General features: G+C 35.8%; 1 long non-coding RNA gene, 1 other non-coding gene and 1 pseudogene across 2 annotated transcripts in view; 2 read left to right on the top strand and 1 right to left on the bottom strand.

Moving 5' to 3' along the window:
* Positions 1-16,842, top strand: part of LOC105871766 (uncharacterized) — a 32,453-nt gene that overhangs the window by 14,082 nt on the left and 1,529 nt on the right. The gene's annotated exons all lie outside the window — the stretch shown is intronic.
* Positions 365-16,783, bottom strand: LOC109731365 (methyltransferase HEMK2 pseudogene; annotated as a pseudogene).
* Positions 8,716-8,856, top strand: LOC142869654 (U4 spliceosomal RNA). The gene has a single exon (XR_012918234.1). It is a non-coding gene; the product is annotated as a U4 spliceosomal RNA (small nuclear RNA).

Here is a 16,842-nt window from a genome sequence, read left to right on the forward strand (position 1 = left end):
TGTGTATAAACAGACCTGACTCATGTTTAATGGCTGCAAGTTCAGTGAAATGGATACTACAAATTATTAATATTAAACCAGTCTCCTTACCGATGGATATTTAGGTTGATTCCATTGTTTTGCTATTTGAAATAAATATCCTTTCATATATAATTTTTATATATAAAATATAAATTATAAATATAATATACATATTTACTTGCATTTGTAGGCTTGATTCCTGGGTGAAAGGAAATGCCCTACCTTTCCACCTCCTTATTTAGGACAAATTTCTAAACAATTCCTTGTTAATCAAGAAATAACTTCAGTTTCAAAATATGCTGAACACACTCAGTTTCCAGTAGCTCTCAGCACCCACTGTCCATTAGGACTTGGTAAACTTGAGGACTGAAAGGACTTCTTGGCCTGCTTGCCTGGAAAGTGGAGTGGTCCCTTGTAGACCCTTTGCCTTCGTTGTTTTTAAAATTTCTTCTCTTCAGGTGGAGTCACTACATAGGGGGGATTAAACACCAGAAGATCACCTTTATCCTTCAATCTTGGTAGCAAGCCTTTGACCAAATCTGTAATTACTGGCTGTATGTGGACTTTGTTACAGTGTGCTATCTCTGCCTCGGGGTTGATATCAGTGCACATGGACAAAGCCCGAGGACCTATCGTAGAGGCTAGGAATGCAGGTACTACTCCAGACCCTGACCCTACTTCGAGGCATATTTCCACTCCGGCTCGGCCGGCCGCAGCTGCCTCTAGCGCGTCCAGCAGCAGGAACGTGTCTTCCGCGGGCTCGTACAGGTCGCTCAAGCGGCCGCAGCCCACGTGCGCATGCGTCGGCATGGGTAAGCCGGGCGCAGGCGTCTTCTCCGCTCCTGGGCTTTTTTTAATTTATGGAAGACTTTTTATTTCTAACTCCATTTCCTCCCTCATTATAGGTCTGTTCAGATTTTCTGTTTCTTTATAATACAGTGTTGGTAGGTTGTATTTGTCCAGGACTATTATACTAGTGTTATACTATATTATACTATTATACTATTTATCCATTTCTTCTATGTTCTCAAATTTGTTGGAATATAGTTATTATAGTCTCTTATGACCCTTTGTATTTCTGTAACATCAGTTGTAATGTCTCCTTTTTCATTGCTGATTTTATTTAGCCTTTTCTCCTTTTTCTTGGTTAGTCTAGCTAAAGGTTTGTTGATTTTGTTTATTTTTTCAAAAAAAACCCAACTTTTTGTTTCATTGATCTTTTGATTTTTTTTAGTCTCTATTTTGTTTATTTCTGCTTTGAGCTTTATTATTTCCTCCCTTCTACCAATTTTAGGTTCAGTTTGTTCTTGTTTTTCTGGTTCTTTAAGATGCATGGTTAGGTTGTTTATCAGAAATCTTTCTTCTTTTTTTTTTTTTTTTTAAAAAGATAGGGTCTCACTCTGTCACCCAGACTGTAGTACATTGGCATGATCAAAGCTCATCGAAACCTTGAACTCCTGGGCTGAAACAATCCTCCTGCTTCAGCCTCCTGAGTAGCTAGGGCTGCAGGTGAGTGCCACTTCACCCAGGTAATTTTTTTTTTTTTTTTTTTTTGGTACAGATAGAGTCTCACTATGTTGCCCAGTCTGGTCTTGAAATCCTAGCCTCAAGCAATCCTCCACCTTGGCCTCACAAAGTGCTGGGATTACAAATATGAGACACACTTGTGAACTAAAATCCTCAACCCCTACCGGCTGACTAAATAGACCCCCTCGTGGCCAAAAGAATATTCAAGGGCAAAGTTTCCTGCCAGGAGGAGGGTGGTCAGACAGGCCTTATCATGCCCCCCTCCCTCCTTAGAGACTTCCTTTGTAACCAATTAACAGGCCTGAGGGTATGCAAGACAAACCTGCAGGCCTTCTATTTGCAACAAATGGTGGCTTACCTCTGGTAAACAGTTTATGTTAAAACATTCCACCTCTTTAGACAAAGCTTCATGTCTTTAGCCAATTACGATCTAAACAATCTTTAAACCCACCTATAACCTATAAGCCCCCGCGTCAAGATGGCCCTCCTTTTTGGGCCAAACCAATATATACCTCCCACACATTGATTAATGGCTTTACCCATAACCCTTGTCTCTAAAATGTATAAAACCCAAACTGTAACCCAGCCACAGCGAGTCCACTTGCCCAAGGCCTCTTAGCAGTGGCTCCGGGTCATGGTCCTCAAATTTGGCTCAGAATAAATCTCTTTAAAATTATTTTGCAGACTTGGCTTTTTTTTCGTCGACAAATTTGGCGTAGTCGGCAGGATCTCAGAGAAGACTCAGGGCCGCCTAAGGAGCAGCGCGGACTCCGCGCCAGGTACCGGCATGGCCCTTTTAGGCCTCCGACTCCGAGCTTCTCCTTTGGCGGGAACTGGTAAGTCCTCCTGAGATCCGGACCTCCCGTTTTTGGTTGATGGTCTTGGTTTATTCTGAGCTGGTTCTTTTCCTAAGAATTGTTATTTGAGATCCTAATTTAGGTTTAGAGGTGCATTCTAAAGGGCTTTCTCCGTTGCCTTTTTTCCTCTCAAAACTAGTTTCAATTGGCTTGTCTATAAAAAACAAATTCTTTAAGAGTGAGAAAGGGCAAAGAAAATGACTCCTGTTGGGGCACCCCAGTTGGTTTGTGGCGTCTCTACTTGCAAGTATTTTTGTAAATAAAAAGATTCAAAGGCATGCCAGGTTTTCTAGGGCTCCAGCTGGTTATAGCTAATTCTTGTGCACAAGTTTTTTAAGAAAGGGCAAAATTACATCAAAAAAAATTCAGAGCTGAAATGGTCGACCCCCCACTATTAAAATGTCTCAAGCTATCTCTCTCTTCCTTTCTGGCTACTCTAAAATCTGCTAACTTTTTCTAGTGATGTTAAGATAACTCATTGTTTGTGGTATTTACAATTAAAAGGCTACCTAGAGACCTTGCAGCCAGTTCTAGCCAAAATGCTAACATAGAAAACTCATTTTGCACTAAAGAAAAAAAATCAAACTGCCGTAAAAACTGCTTTACCCAAAACTTTAATCCACAGGCCTAATTAAGTTACCTATCAGGTCAACTAAAATTTGCCAGGTAAACAAGTTCCAGTCTCATCAGAAGAAATTTAAATCCAGCTTTCTTTTACAGACTGGTGAGTTTGTGTTACCATTTCATGGATAACACTCTAGGGTAAAATTTATCAAAACTTTGTGTATATGTATGTGTCTGAAAGAGTATATATGTTTGGGTATGTTTTGTGTCTGTCCATGTATCACATGTTTGTGCTTATAAGTTTCAAATTGTTTTAAAATTAAAAAAGCGCTCATAAATTAAACCCAAATGCTTCATATAAATTTAGTAACTGTTGGTAAATAAGCTGTATTATTATTAATAAATAGGAAGGTGTTATTAGTAAAATAATCATAAAAATGCTTTCAAACTGTCAGCATACATTTGTTTTTGCCTGGGTTTTACTAGACATTTTTAAGTTCTTAAGGTGTAAAAGTTTGATAAAAATATAAACTCAGCCAAAGACAAAGTAATGGGTGATTTTTAATAAGTAAAGTAAATTTAATATTTGGTCAAATGATATTAACTGAATCTGGGTTACCAACAAAAATACTTATGTATTTAAGGTAAAAATGCAAATGTGCCTGAGTCAGCAAATTAGAATAAATAAAACAACAAATAGAGGGAAAAAAACCCAAATTTAATCGTTAAAGGTGTATTAAAAAAAAACATTTTGGTTTTAATCTTTTAATCCTAACTGCAGAAATAGTTTACCTTCACTCATTCAATGCCTGTAGAGAGGTGCACAAGGTGTGTTCAACTCATTTAACAGTACTGTTAGGGATTCAAAGTTGTCCTGAAAGTTATAAAAAACTTAAATTGAAAGCTTTAGTTTTACCTTAGTCTTGTCCATTTTTGTCCTACTCTTTACAATCTAGCTGGTTATGATTACACTGTGTTACTATAATAGAGTTTTTGCCTAAAAAAAAAATTCTAAATTATTAATTTTTATATAGCAATTTATTTTAAAATAAAAAGTAAATGATGGTTAAAATCCATAAAAATCTCAAAGTAATCTTACTCTATAAATGTGCTCAAGTTTATGCACTAAACGTTGTTTTGAGACCATTTAAATAGTTTTTTTAAAAAACAGCTTAATCTTGAGTCTCATGTAAAAAACATGTTAACCGCTTTGTATCATTGTTTGAGGTGCTAATAATTAATGCTAAAAGTTTTCTTTTCCTCAGTCTACAGCCAAGAAATCTTATGTTAATGAAATTAAAAAAAAAACTAGCTTAAAATAAAGGCTTTTAGAAAGATCTAATTAGCTAATACCTTTAAACAAGATATTCTAAAATGACTACTATATTTACAAAATTTAAAAGTGATGTTATATTTGTTTAAAAGAACAAGTCTTATTAAAATGCTTATTTTTAATAAAATTTGAGTTTGTATTTTAATCCATGTTCTGTTATATATATCTAATTTACAGGGTATAAAAATGGTTAATAAAAAAATAACTTAAACTTTTAATAGCAAAGATCTAAGTAAGCTGCTAATATAGATGAATTAAATAAATACAAATGCAATAAATACAAATAAAGTTTTCATATAATTTAAAATCTTAGTCATTATGTTAAGTTAAAAAAAAGATGATCCTAAAATGTCATTATATGTCCCTTATAAATGGGTCATTTATAAGGTAAAATACTAAAACATCAGTTCTTAAATATAAGTTTATATACCTTCATGGCTTTATATTTAGGAATACTAATAAAATTAGTAACTAACAGTTCAAAGTTTAACTTCCTAAATTTTTCTAAGAGTTGACATTATGATTAGCACGTGTAATTAAAACTTCTAGATAAAAAAAAAACAACCCTATACAAAAATTCTTTTAATAAAAATGTTATACAACATAAGTATTAGTTTTGTTAAAAGATAATTTTGTTTATAGGCATTTATAGAAATAAACTTTCCTCCCACAAGTTTTGATAACTTGTGTTTAATAACTTGTGTTGTCATTTAGTTCAAAAAAAAAATCTTTTGGTTTCCATCTTAATTTCCTCATTTATAAAGTAATCATTTAGTAAAAGGTTGTTTAGTTTCCATGATTTTGTGTAAAAATGTAAGTTCCTGTTAGGATTGATTTCTACATTTACTCCATTGTAATCTAAAAAGAGACATAATATAATTTCTATTTTTTTTTTTAAATTGTTTAAGACATGCTTTGTGTCCTAAGATATGGTCAATCTTAGAGAATGACCCATGAGCTGATAAAAAAAATGTGTATTCAGTGGTTTTGAGGTAAAATGTCCTATAAATGTCGGTCAGGCCCATTTGTTCTAGAGTTCTGTTTAAATCCATTATTTTGTTTAATTTATTGTTTTTTTAAACTACTTATTCAATATGTAAATAATCATTAAAAATTAAGTGTATATAAAAGTTAAAGGTTATAAAAGGTTTATAAAAGTCTTATAGTCTTATAGGTTAAAATTAAATAAATTTGTTTATAAGATTTTATTAAAATTAACTTTAATCATTAGTACACTAATACAATAAAATTTGGTTTTCTCTTTTAAACTAGATTGTCATATAATATTAATAAAAATAACAAAAAATTTTTTATTCACCTTTTAATAAACTGCAAAAAAAAGACACAAATTCAGCTTTCTTATTAACTTGTACTACAGTCTGTCTATTATAAGTCTTATACTTGTTTGAGACACTGAGTCTCCGTTCTCAAAAAATAGGATTTGGGCACTTAAAAAAATATATATACATATATATTTAAATTATTAATTTGGCTATAATTTTATAGTAACCTACAATCTTGTTTTATGACAAGTGTCTTATAATAAACAATTCATGACTTCCTACTTTTTAAAGTTTTCACTAAAATTTAAAGTTACTAAAAATAAAAATTCTAGTCATTATATGTAATTCTACATATAAGGTGTACCAAAAAATAAGATTTTTTTAATAAGAAAAATTATAAAACAAAATGTTCTTATTAAAATGTATAACTTTGTCTAATAAGGGCTAAATAAATTAAAAAAAAAATAAAAACAAAATTCCACTTATGTAAAAAAAAGATGTAAAGGGACAATAAATATAAAAATATGTTTTTGGTAAAAAAGGTTAATGTAAGGTAAGAAAGGTTAACAAAAAGTAATATTAAAAAAAAAATCTTGCATAAAATTTTTGTCCTAAAATAAATGGTTATTTAAAAAAAAAATGTTAAGACAAAATAAAAAGTTTTAAGGTATGTTTTATAAATGGTGTATGGTATGTGCAGGTAAAAATAAAGTTTATAAAAAAAAATTTATTAAAAAATTTTAGCTAAAACAAAAATATCTGTCAATATTAATTTACTCTTAATAAAATAACATAATGTGTACTCAATTTAATTTTATAACATTTTTTTTCCTTTTAATATAAAAAATAGTATAGTACAAAAGGTTTTTGTTTAATTTTGGTAATTGGCATTTTATGCTTTAGTAAAACATTTTATACTTTGTCAAATAATCCCTGTGCTCTCTTTATTAAGTTCTGACTAACTAGAAAAACTAAAAAAAAAAAAAAAAAAGGGTTAAAATTTATATCTATATAACTTTATCACCTTTAGATTTATTTAATGTCTTTCTTTGTTAAATTATTTTATAGTGGTTTGTGATTATATATAAACAAATGCTTTAAGCCTTTAATATTTAATGACCTTTCCAAAAGTTAAATTCTAAATCCAGCCTTTTGACCTTAAACTAGCTTTTTATACATTAAAATCACTAAAAGTCTAAAAAAGACATTAAATTTATTTAATGTGTCAAAACCATCCAAAAAACATTGTCAAATATAAAATGGTGTTTAATTTTCTTTGGGCTGTACTTGTATAAATATGTTATTAATATACTAGTTTTATAAATTATTGGCATGTCTTAATATGTGTATCAATAATAATTATAGTTATGTAAATTGCTATATGTCACATAATAACCAATTTAGTTTATCAACTGTCTATAACCATGGCTGGTCAAGTTTTATCATCTTTTAAGTTATTGTTTTACTTTAATTCATTTCAGAGAGTGGTTCTTTCTGGCTAAGTCTAAAATTGGCTTCTTCAAGTAAAGGCCATAAAAAAGACTGACAAATCCACTTAAATACTGGTTTCTAATAACTTTAAAGATTATATATACCACTAGACTAAAACAAAACAAAGTTCCAAGACTTTAATTAAAAATCTAATATGACCATGAGTATAGCTAACTCAAACCTCATGAGACAAAACTAAATTTTCATATAAAGACTCTTTATTTAAAACATTACTAATTCTTTTGTTTTGTTTTCCAAAGTCCTGACAAATTTTAGGTAATTAGCAAGTTTACCTGATCTCTGGGACCTTAAAACCATAGAATCTGCAAAAGCCCTGTTCAAATATCCTCCCTCTGAGCCCAGGGAATATTGCGGAAGAGGGGGCGTGCCAGATTATAAGGGCCAATTCTGAGGGATGGAATTAGTTACCCTCCAGATATAGGAGGGACACGCAAAAGCCTAAAAAAATACTAAAAAAAATACTTTGTCTTTTCAGGCCACATGCTGCAGATATCCATCCCAATCATAAAAGTTCTTTTTTCCTGCTTTTTATAAACTTAAAACTTACTGAGTGTAATTTTTTTTTTTTTTCTTTTTTTTGAGACAGAGTCTCACTTTGTTGCCCAGGCTAGAGTGAGTGCCGTGGCGTCAGCCTAGATCACAGCAACCTCAAACTCCTGGGCTCAAGCGATCCTTCTGTCTCAGCCTCCCAAGTAGCTGGGACTACAGGCATGCGCCACCATGCCCGGCTAATTTTTTTTTTTTTCTATATATATTAGTTGGCCAATTAGTTTCTTTCTATTTATAGTAGAGACGGGGTCTTGCTCTTGCTCAGGCTGGTTTCGAACTCCTGACCTCGAGCAATCCGCCCGCCTCGGCCTCCCAGAGAGCTAGGATTACAGGCGTGAGCCACCGCGCCCGGCCCTGAGTGTAATTTTTATCAGTTATAGATTATACAAAAAAAATATAATGAGTAATTTATCAGCCACCTTAGTATAAATTACTAAACTCCCTTAGCTTAAATGTTAATAATGCTTATATTTGCTACAAGTCTACCACTAAACCCAAAAATATAGTATATCTCAATACTTATAAATAAATTAGTTTTGTAGCCTTGCCTTTAATATTTTGCATTTTACTCTTATGTCATCTAAAAAATTTTAGCATATTAATGAGTGCCTGTCTACCTCCCATCCTGTATGGCTTATTTAATTGGCTATAAGCCCCAGTTTGGCTCTTCGGTCCTCTTGACCACAAGGGTCCCACCGAAAGACTAAATAGACCCAGGGCAAGTAGCCACACCACCCTGGCAACAGATGAGACAAAATAAAAGTTTGGCCATAAATGCTGCCTATGACAGATCTTAGCCAAAAGGGGGGAATTATAAACTAAAATCCTCAACCCCTACCGGCTGACTAAATAGACCCCCTCGTGGCCAAAAGAATATTCAAGGGCAAAGTTGCCTGCCAGGAGGAGGGAGGTCAGACAGGCCTTATCATGCCCCCCTCCCTTCTTAGAGACTTCCTTTATAACCAATTAACAGGCCTGAGGGTATGCAAGACAAACCTGCAGGCCTTCTATTTACAACAAATGGTGGCTTACCTCTGGTAAACAGTTTATGTTAAAACATTCCACCTCTAGCTTTGCGCAGTGGCAGTATCATAGCCAATGAGGTTTATCCGAGGCGCGATTATTGCTAATTGAAAACTTTTCCCAATACCCCGCCATGACGACTTGCAATATAGTTGGCATTGGCAATTTTTGACGGTCCCCACGGGGACTGGATAAAAAAAAAAAAAAAAAAAAAAAACATTCTACCTCTTTAGACAAAGCTTCATGTCTTTAGCCAATTACAATCTAAAAAATCTTTAAACCCACCTATAACCTATAAGCCCCCGCTTCAAAATAGCCCTCCTTTTTGGGCCAAACCAATATATACCTCCCACACATTAATTAATGGCTTTACCCATAACCCTTGTCTCTAAAATGTATAAAACCCAAACTGTAACCCAGCCACAGCGAGTCCACTTGCCCAAGGCCTCTTAGCAGTGGCTCCGGGTCATGGTCCTCAAATTTGGCTCAAAATAAATCTCTTTAAAATTATTTTACAGACTTGACTTTTTTTTCATCGACACACTGTACCTGGCCCCTTTCTTCTTTATTTTTCCTCCCCAGCCCCCTCTTCCTTTTTGATGGAGGCATTTATTGTTGTGAACTACCTTCTTTGAACATCTTTTGCTGTGTTCCATAGGTTTTGGCATGATATATTCCATTCTTGTTTGTTTCAAGGAATTTTTAAATTTCCCTTTTAATTTCTTCATTGATTCATTGGTCATTCAGGAACATGTTGTTTAATTTCCATATGTGAAAAAAAAAAAAAAAAAAAAAAAAAGGCCGGGCGCGGTGGCTCACGCCTGTAATCCTAGCTCTCTGGGAGGCCGAGGCGGGCGGATTGCTCGAGGTCAGGAGTTCGAAACCAGCCTGAGCAAGAGCAAGACCCCGTCTCTACTATAAATAGAAAGAAATTAATTGGCCAACTAATATATACAAAAAATTAGCCGGGCATGGTGGCACATGCCTGTAGTCCCAGCTACTTGGGAGGCTGAGGCAGGAGGATCCCTTGAGCCCAGTAGTTTGAGGTTGCTGTGAGCTAGGCTGACGCCACGGCACTCACTCTAGCCTGGGCAACAAAGCGAGACTCTGTCTCAAAAAAAAAAAAAAAAAAAAAAAAAAAAAAAAAAATTTCCATATGTGTGTGAAGTTCTGAAGTTTTTCTTGGTGTTGAGTTCTAGTTTTATACCATTGGGGTCCAAAAAGATACTTGATATGATGTTTATCTTCTTAAATTTGTTAATATGTATTTTGTGGTCTAACATACAGTCTATCCTGCAGAATGTTCCATGTGCTGATAAGAAGAATGCATATTCTGCAGGTGTTGGATGGAATGTTCTATAAATGTTTGTTAGGTCCGCTTGGTCTATGGTGTAGTTTAAGTCTGATGTTTCTCTGTTGATTTTCTGTCCAGATGATCTGTCCATTGTTGAGAGTGCAGTGTTGAAGTCCCCTACTGTATTGTATTGCAATACAGTTATTACAATACAATTATTGTATTGCAATCTGTCTCTCTCTTTGAATCTAATAATATTTGCTGTATATATTTGGGTGCTCTGGTGTTAGGTGCATATATATTCACAACTGTTGCATCCTCTTGTTGAATTGATCCCTTTATCATTATATAATGACCTTCTTTGTCTCTTTTGACCATTTTTGACTTAAAGTCTATTTTATCTAAGTATGGCTACTTTGCTCACTTTTGGTTTCCATTTGCAAAGAATATCTTATTCCATCCCTTCACTTTCAGTCTGTTTGTCTTTAATGGTGAGGTGAGCCTCTTGTGGGCACCACATAGTTGAGTCTTTTTTTTTTTTTTTTTCCTTTTTTGTCCTTCAACCACTCTATATCTTTTAATTGGAAAATTTAATGCATCTATAGTCAAGGTTAATATTGATAGATAAGAACTTACTCCTGCCATTTTGTTAATTTTTTATGGCTGTTTTGTAGGTCTTTTGTTCCTTTCTTTCACTTTTTTTGTTTCTGTTTGTGGTATGTTGGTTTCCCATGGTGCTAAGCTTTGTTTCTTTTCTCTTTCTCATTTGTGTATTTGCTGTAATTTCTTTTTTTGTGGTTCCCATCCTCATGTAAGGAGTCTTATAAAAGTAATAGATTATTTTAAGCTGATAATAACTTACGTTTGGTCACATAAAAATATTCTAAAGCCAGGCATGTTGGTGCACTCCTATAGTTCCAGCTAAGGTGGGAGGATCACTTGAGCCAGGAGTTCAACGCCAACTTGGGCAACATAACAAGACTCTGTCTCAAAAAAAATACTCGACTTCTCCCTCCAATTTATGTTTTTGTTGCTTTGATTCAAAGCCAACTTAAGCAACATAACAAGACTCTGTCTCAGAAAAAAATACTCTACTTCCCCTTCCAATTTATATTTTTGTTGCTTTGATTTACTTCTTCATCTATTATGTATTCCTTAGCCACTAATTAGCTGTTGTTGTTTTTTACCATTTGACTTTAAACTTTCATACTAGAAGGTTGTGAGATTTACACAGCACTATTAAATCACTGGAATATTCTGAGTTTGTTTTATGAATTTACCTCTACTGGTGAGTTTTATGCTTTCACATATTTTCATAATAGTAATTATCATCCTTTCATTTCCAGTAGTTAGTACTTCCTTAAACATTTTTTGTAAGGTCATTATAGTGATGAATTCCCTCAGCTTTTACTTATCTGGGAAGGTCTTTATTTCTTTTTCAGTTCTGAAGAATACCTTTGCAAGATATAGTATTCTTGACAGCCAGAGTTTTTTTCTTTCCACACTTTTAATGTATCATCCCATTTTCTCCTGGCCTGTAAGGTTTATGCTGAGAAATCTGCTGTTAACCTATAGGCTTTCCCTTATATGTGACTTGAAGCTTTCCTCTTGCAGCTTTTAAAATTCTCTGTTTGTCTTTGACTTTTTACAGTTTGATTATAGTGTGCCATGGAGAGGAGCTTTTTAGATTGAATCTAATCAATGACTATTTTTTTTTTTTTTAAGAAAAGGAAAGAGAAGTTTATTAATTTGCCAGCAAATGAGGTGGGCAGCAGACAAGTGTCTCAAAAGACTGTCATCCTGCCATTATGCAGAAATACAGGGCTTTTTAGAGGGGGCAGGGGGAGGTTGGTGGTTTGGGCCTATGTGACCAATATCACATATAGTGGCTTCAGGTTATTTTTCAACTATAGTTCGTGGTTTCAGTAGACCTTATCTACCATGAGGAAGATCTCATGACCTTTGGCTGGACGATTCTGTTGACCTATCTCCTGTGGTTTAAAGATACTAGAAAATAAATAGCAAAGAACATTTTCCTGCCTCTTTGATGACTCGCCTCAGATAGAAATGTACATTTTAGTTCCCTAAAAGGGTGGGGTTTTTTTTTATGTATTTGCTTTTTTTATTTTATTTTTAAATTTCAGAGTATTATGGAGGTACAAATACTTTGGTTACCTGAATTGCCTTTCCACCACCCAACAAGCATGCCCATCCCCCAGACAGGGCAGATTTACCCATCCCCTCATCATCCCGCCCACCTGTCTGACACCCTATGAATGTTACTTCCCATATGTGCATATTAGTGTTGACCAATTAGTACCCATTTAACAGTGAGTATATGTGGTGTTTGTTTTCCCATTCTTGTGATACTTCACTTAAAAGAATGGATTCCAGCTCCATCCAAGATAATATTAATACTATAGGTAGCTCATCATTTTTTTATGGCTGAGTAGTCCCGGGTATACAGATACCACACTTTGTTAATCCACACATATATTGATGGGTACTTGGGCTGTTTCCACATCTTTGTGATTGTGAATTATGCTGCTATAAACATTTGAATGCAAGTGTCTTTTTTATAGAAAGTCTTTTTTTCCTTTGGGTAGATACCAAATAGTGGGATTGCTGGATCAAATGGTAGGTCTACTTTTAGTTCTTTGAATTATCTCCATACTACTTTCCATAGAGGCTGTACTAGTTTGCAATCCCACAAGCAGTGTATGAATGTCCTTATCTCTCCATATCCATGCCAACATTTGTTGTTTGGAGACTTTTTGATAAAAGTCATTCTCACTGGAGTTCAGTGATATCTCATTGTGATTTTGATTTGCATTTCCCTGATGATTATAAATGTTGAGCATTTTTTCATGTTTCTTGGCCATTAGTCTATCTTCTTTTGAAAAGTTTCTGTTCATGGCCTTTGCCCACTTTTTAATGTGGTTGTTTGATATTTTCTTGCCAATTTTCCTGAGTTCTATATAGATTCTAGTTATCAGCCCTTTATCGAATGTGTAGCATGCAAATAGTTTCTCCCATTCCATGGGTTGTCTATTTGCTCTAGTGATAGTTTCCTTGGCAGTGCAGAAGCTCTTTAATTTGAACAGGTCCTATTTATTTATTTTTGTTGATGCTGTGATTGGTTTTGTAGTCTTCTTCAAAAATTCTCTGCCTAGGCTGATGTCTATAAGAGTTTTTCCAACATTTTATTTTTTTAAGACAGAGTCTCACTCTGTTGCCCAGGCTAGAGTGCCGTGGTGTCAGCCTAGCTCACAGAAACTTCAAAACTCCTGGGCTCAGGTGATCCTCCTGCCTCAGCCTCCCAAGTAGCTAGGACTATAGGCATGCGCCACCATGCCCGGCTAATTTTTTCTGTATATTTTAGTTGGCCAATTAATTGTCTTTCTATTTTTAGTAGAGACGGGGTCTCGCTCTTGCTCAGGCTGGTCTCGAACTCCTGACTTTGAGGGACCCGCCACCTTGGCCTCCCAGAGTGCTAAGATTACAGGCATGAGCCACTGCACCCAGCCCAGCTTTTCTAACATTTTCTTCTAGAATTCTTATGGTTTCATGCCTTAGGTTTAAGTCTTTTATTAATCGAGGACCTTCGAGCTTTACTTGGATGTTCATATCTATCCCAATACTTGGGAAGTTTTCAGCTATTACTTCATTAAATAGGTTTTCTATGCCTTTCTCCATCTCTTTTCTCTCTGTCATTTCTACAATGTGAACATTTGTTCACTTAATGTTGTTCCATAAGTCCCATAGGCTTTCTTCATTCTTTTTCATTTTTGTTTTTATTTTTCCCTCTGACTGGGTTATTTCAAAAGACCTATTTTCAAGTTCAGAAATTGTTTCTTCTCCTTGATCTTGTCTGTTGTTGAAGCTCTCAGTTGTATTTTTTACTTCATTCATAAATTTTCCAGCTCCAAAATTCCTGTTCAGTTTTTTTTTACTGATATCTCTGTTGAATTTCTCATTCAGATAATAAATTGTTTTTCTAATTTCATTGAATTGTTTGTCTGTATTCTCTTTTATCTTGCTGACTTTCCTTAAGATCATTATTGTGAGTCCCTTTTCAGGCGTTTCATAAATGTTCTTTGCTTTGGGGTCTGTTACTGGAGATTTATCATGTTCCTTTGGGGGTGTTTCCTTGCTTTTTCATGTTTATTTTTGTGTGTTCTTATGTTGATACCTGTGTACCTAATGGAAAATTTTTCCAATTTTATGTAGTACCTTTCATAAGGAGAGATTTTTTTTCTAAGGTGTTGGTTGGTTGGATGTGGTACATTGGCTTTAATTCTAGTAATTCTAGGTGGACTCAGTAGTGTGGTCTCTGAGTCAGTGACATCTGTGATCACCTCAGTTGCCTAGGCTATGGGTGTTTGTGATGGCAGTGGTATGATTTTTGCTGAAGGCGAGGGTACCAGGCTAAATGTCAGCCAGACAGGTATAGCCATGGAGAGCTGACAGGCCATCTAGTGGTCTCCCCAGGGAGACAGTGGCCACTGGCAAGTTGGCAGAGGCCAGATACAGGTGCTCATAGCTGTGGTGTGGCTGGGCAGCTCTCTGGTGGTTTGGATGGGGGCAGGGGGCACTGCTACTGGGCTAGCCATGAAGCTGGGGCAGGCTCCCATAGGTGTGGCAGAGCAGAGTGGCTCTGTAGCAGTCCAAGGCCACCAAAGGACCAATGGTCAGGCCAGGCACTGGCACACATAGGTGTGACTAAAGCCAGCACCTCTGCAAAGGACTGGGTTTGAGGCTGTGTGTGAGTGTGTACAAACAACTCAATTTAAAAATGGGCAAAAGGCCAGGCATGGTGGCTCACGCCTGTAATCCTAGCACTCTGGGAGGCCGAGGCAGGAGGATCATTTGAGCTCAGGAGTTTGAGACCAGCCTGAGCAAGAGCAAGACCCCGTCTCTACTAAAAAATAGAAAAAAAATTAGCTGGGCATGGTGGTGCATGCCTGCAGTCCCAGCTACTTGAGAGGCTGAGGCAGGAAGATCACCTGAGCCCAGGAGTTTGAGGTTTCTGTGAGCTAGGCTGATGCCACGGCACTCTAGGCTGGGCAACAGAGTGAGACTCTGTCTCAAAAACTAAAAAATAAAAATAATAAAAATTAAAATGGGCAAAAGTCTTAAAGTCTTCAGTAAAGAGGATACATAGATAACAAATAAGCATGTGAAAAGATGTTCAAAATATTATCCATTAAGGAAATTCAAATTAAAACCAGAATGAGTTATCATACATACCTATTATAATGGCTAAAATAAAAAAATAATGACAGTATTAAGTCCCAGCAAGGATGTAGAACAACTAGAACTCTCATACATTGCTAGTAGGAAGGCAAAATGGTACAGACTGTCTGGAAAACAATTTTCCAGTTCTATTTTTGTGTGTGTGACAGGGTCTCACTCTGTCACCTAGGCTAGAGTGCAGTGGCACATGATCATAGTTCACTGTAGCCTCGAACTTCTGGACTCAAGTGATCCTCCTACCTCAGCCTCCCAAGTAGCTGAGACTCTAGGCATGCACCATTATGCCTGGCTAATTTTTTAATTTTTTGTAGAGATGGGGTCTCACTATATAGCCCAGGCTGGTCTTGAATCCTGGCCTTAAGCAATCTTTGCACCTCTGCCTCCCAAGGTGCTGGGATTATAGGCATGAGCCATTGCGCCTGGCCTCCAGTTTCTCATAAAGTTATACATATAATACGTATAGGTAAAAAATATAATATATATAGGGTTTGATAGTATCCACAGTTTCAGGCATCCACTGGGGGGTCTTAGAATTTATCCCCTTTGGATAAGGGGAACTACTGTATACCTACTACATGACCCAGCATTCTTACTCCCAGTTATTTACCCTAGAGATACAAAAACTTAGTTTACATAAAAACCTGTACATGGTGTTTATTACAGCTCTACTCATAATTGCCAAAAAATTGGAAATAACCCAGATGTCCTTCAGTGGGTGAGTGGATGAACAAACTGTGGTATATCCATACAATGGGATACTACTCAGCAATAAAAAGGAATGAATTATTGATACATGCAAAAACTTAGATGAATCTCAGAGGCACTAAGCAGAGTGAAAGAAGTTGGTTTCAGAAGGTTATATACTTTTGGTATATAACCAGAAGGTATGATCCCACTTATGTGATATTCTAAACCTATGGTCCCCAACGCCTGGGCTGCAGACCAGTACCAGTCTGTGGCCTGTTAGGAACCAAGTCACCCAGCAGAAGGTGAGCAGCGGGCCAGCGAGCAAAGCTTCACGTATATTTATAGCTACTCCCCATCGCTGGCATCACCCCCTGAGCTATGCCTACCTGCCCATACCACCCTATCCTCAGCCCATGAAAAATTGTCTTCCATGAAATGGTCCCTGCCAAAAAGGTTGGGGACTGCTGTTCTAAATGACAAAGATGCTCTCCTTTGACCCAAACTTTAGTCAGGCCCGTTGGAGTCCTCTGCTTGACTAGGCCCAATCTTGGGCTTCCTTCTCTATCCTTGTAATATCAAGTTCGAACAAGAATCCTGCTAAATAAGTTTAGGAAAAATATCTCACCCTTGGTATCTGACCATCCTAGGTATTCTATCACGCTGGCCTACCTTCGGTGATAATCCTATAAAGTTAATATAAACCAAAATCCCCTTAACCCTTGATATTGTTTCCTCTTAGTAATTTCCTATCCACTGACCACCTCCCCCAACTCTTTGGTTATAAATCCCCACTTGCCCTTGTCGAAGTTGGAGTTGAGTACAGTATTTCTTTCCCACTGTGAGACTCCATTGCAGCAGTCTCCATATCTTTCTCCATGGCCCCTTCTTGAATAACATCTACCTTATCATCTTTAACAAGTTTCATGAATAATTTTT

This window comes from Microcebus murinus, chromosome 2 (genome assembly GCF_040939455.1).
Source record: "Microcebus murinus isolate Inina chromosome 2, M.murinus_Inina_mat1.0, whole genome shotgun sequence".
In the NCBI taxonomy this organism is placed as follows: Eukaryota; Metazoa; Chordata; class Mammalia; order Primates; family Cheirogaleidae; genus Microcebus; species Microcebus murinus.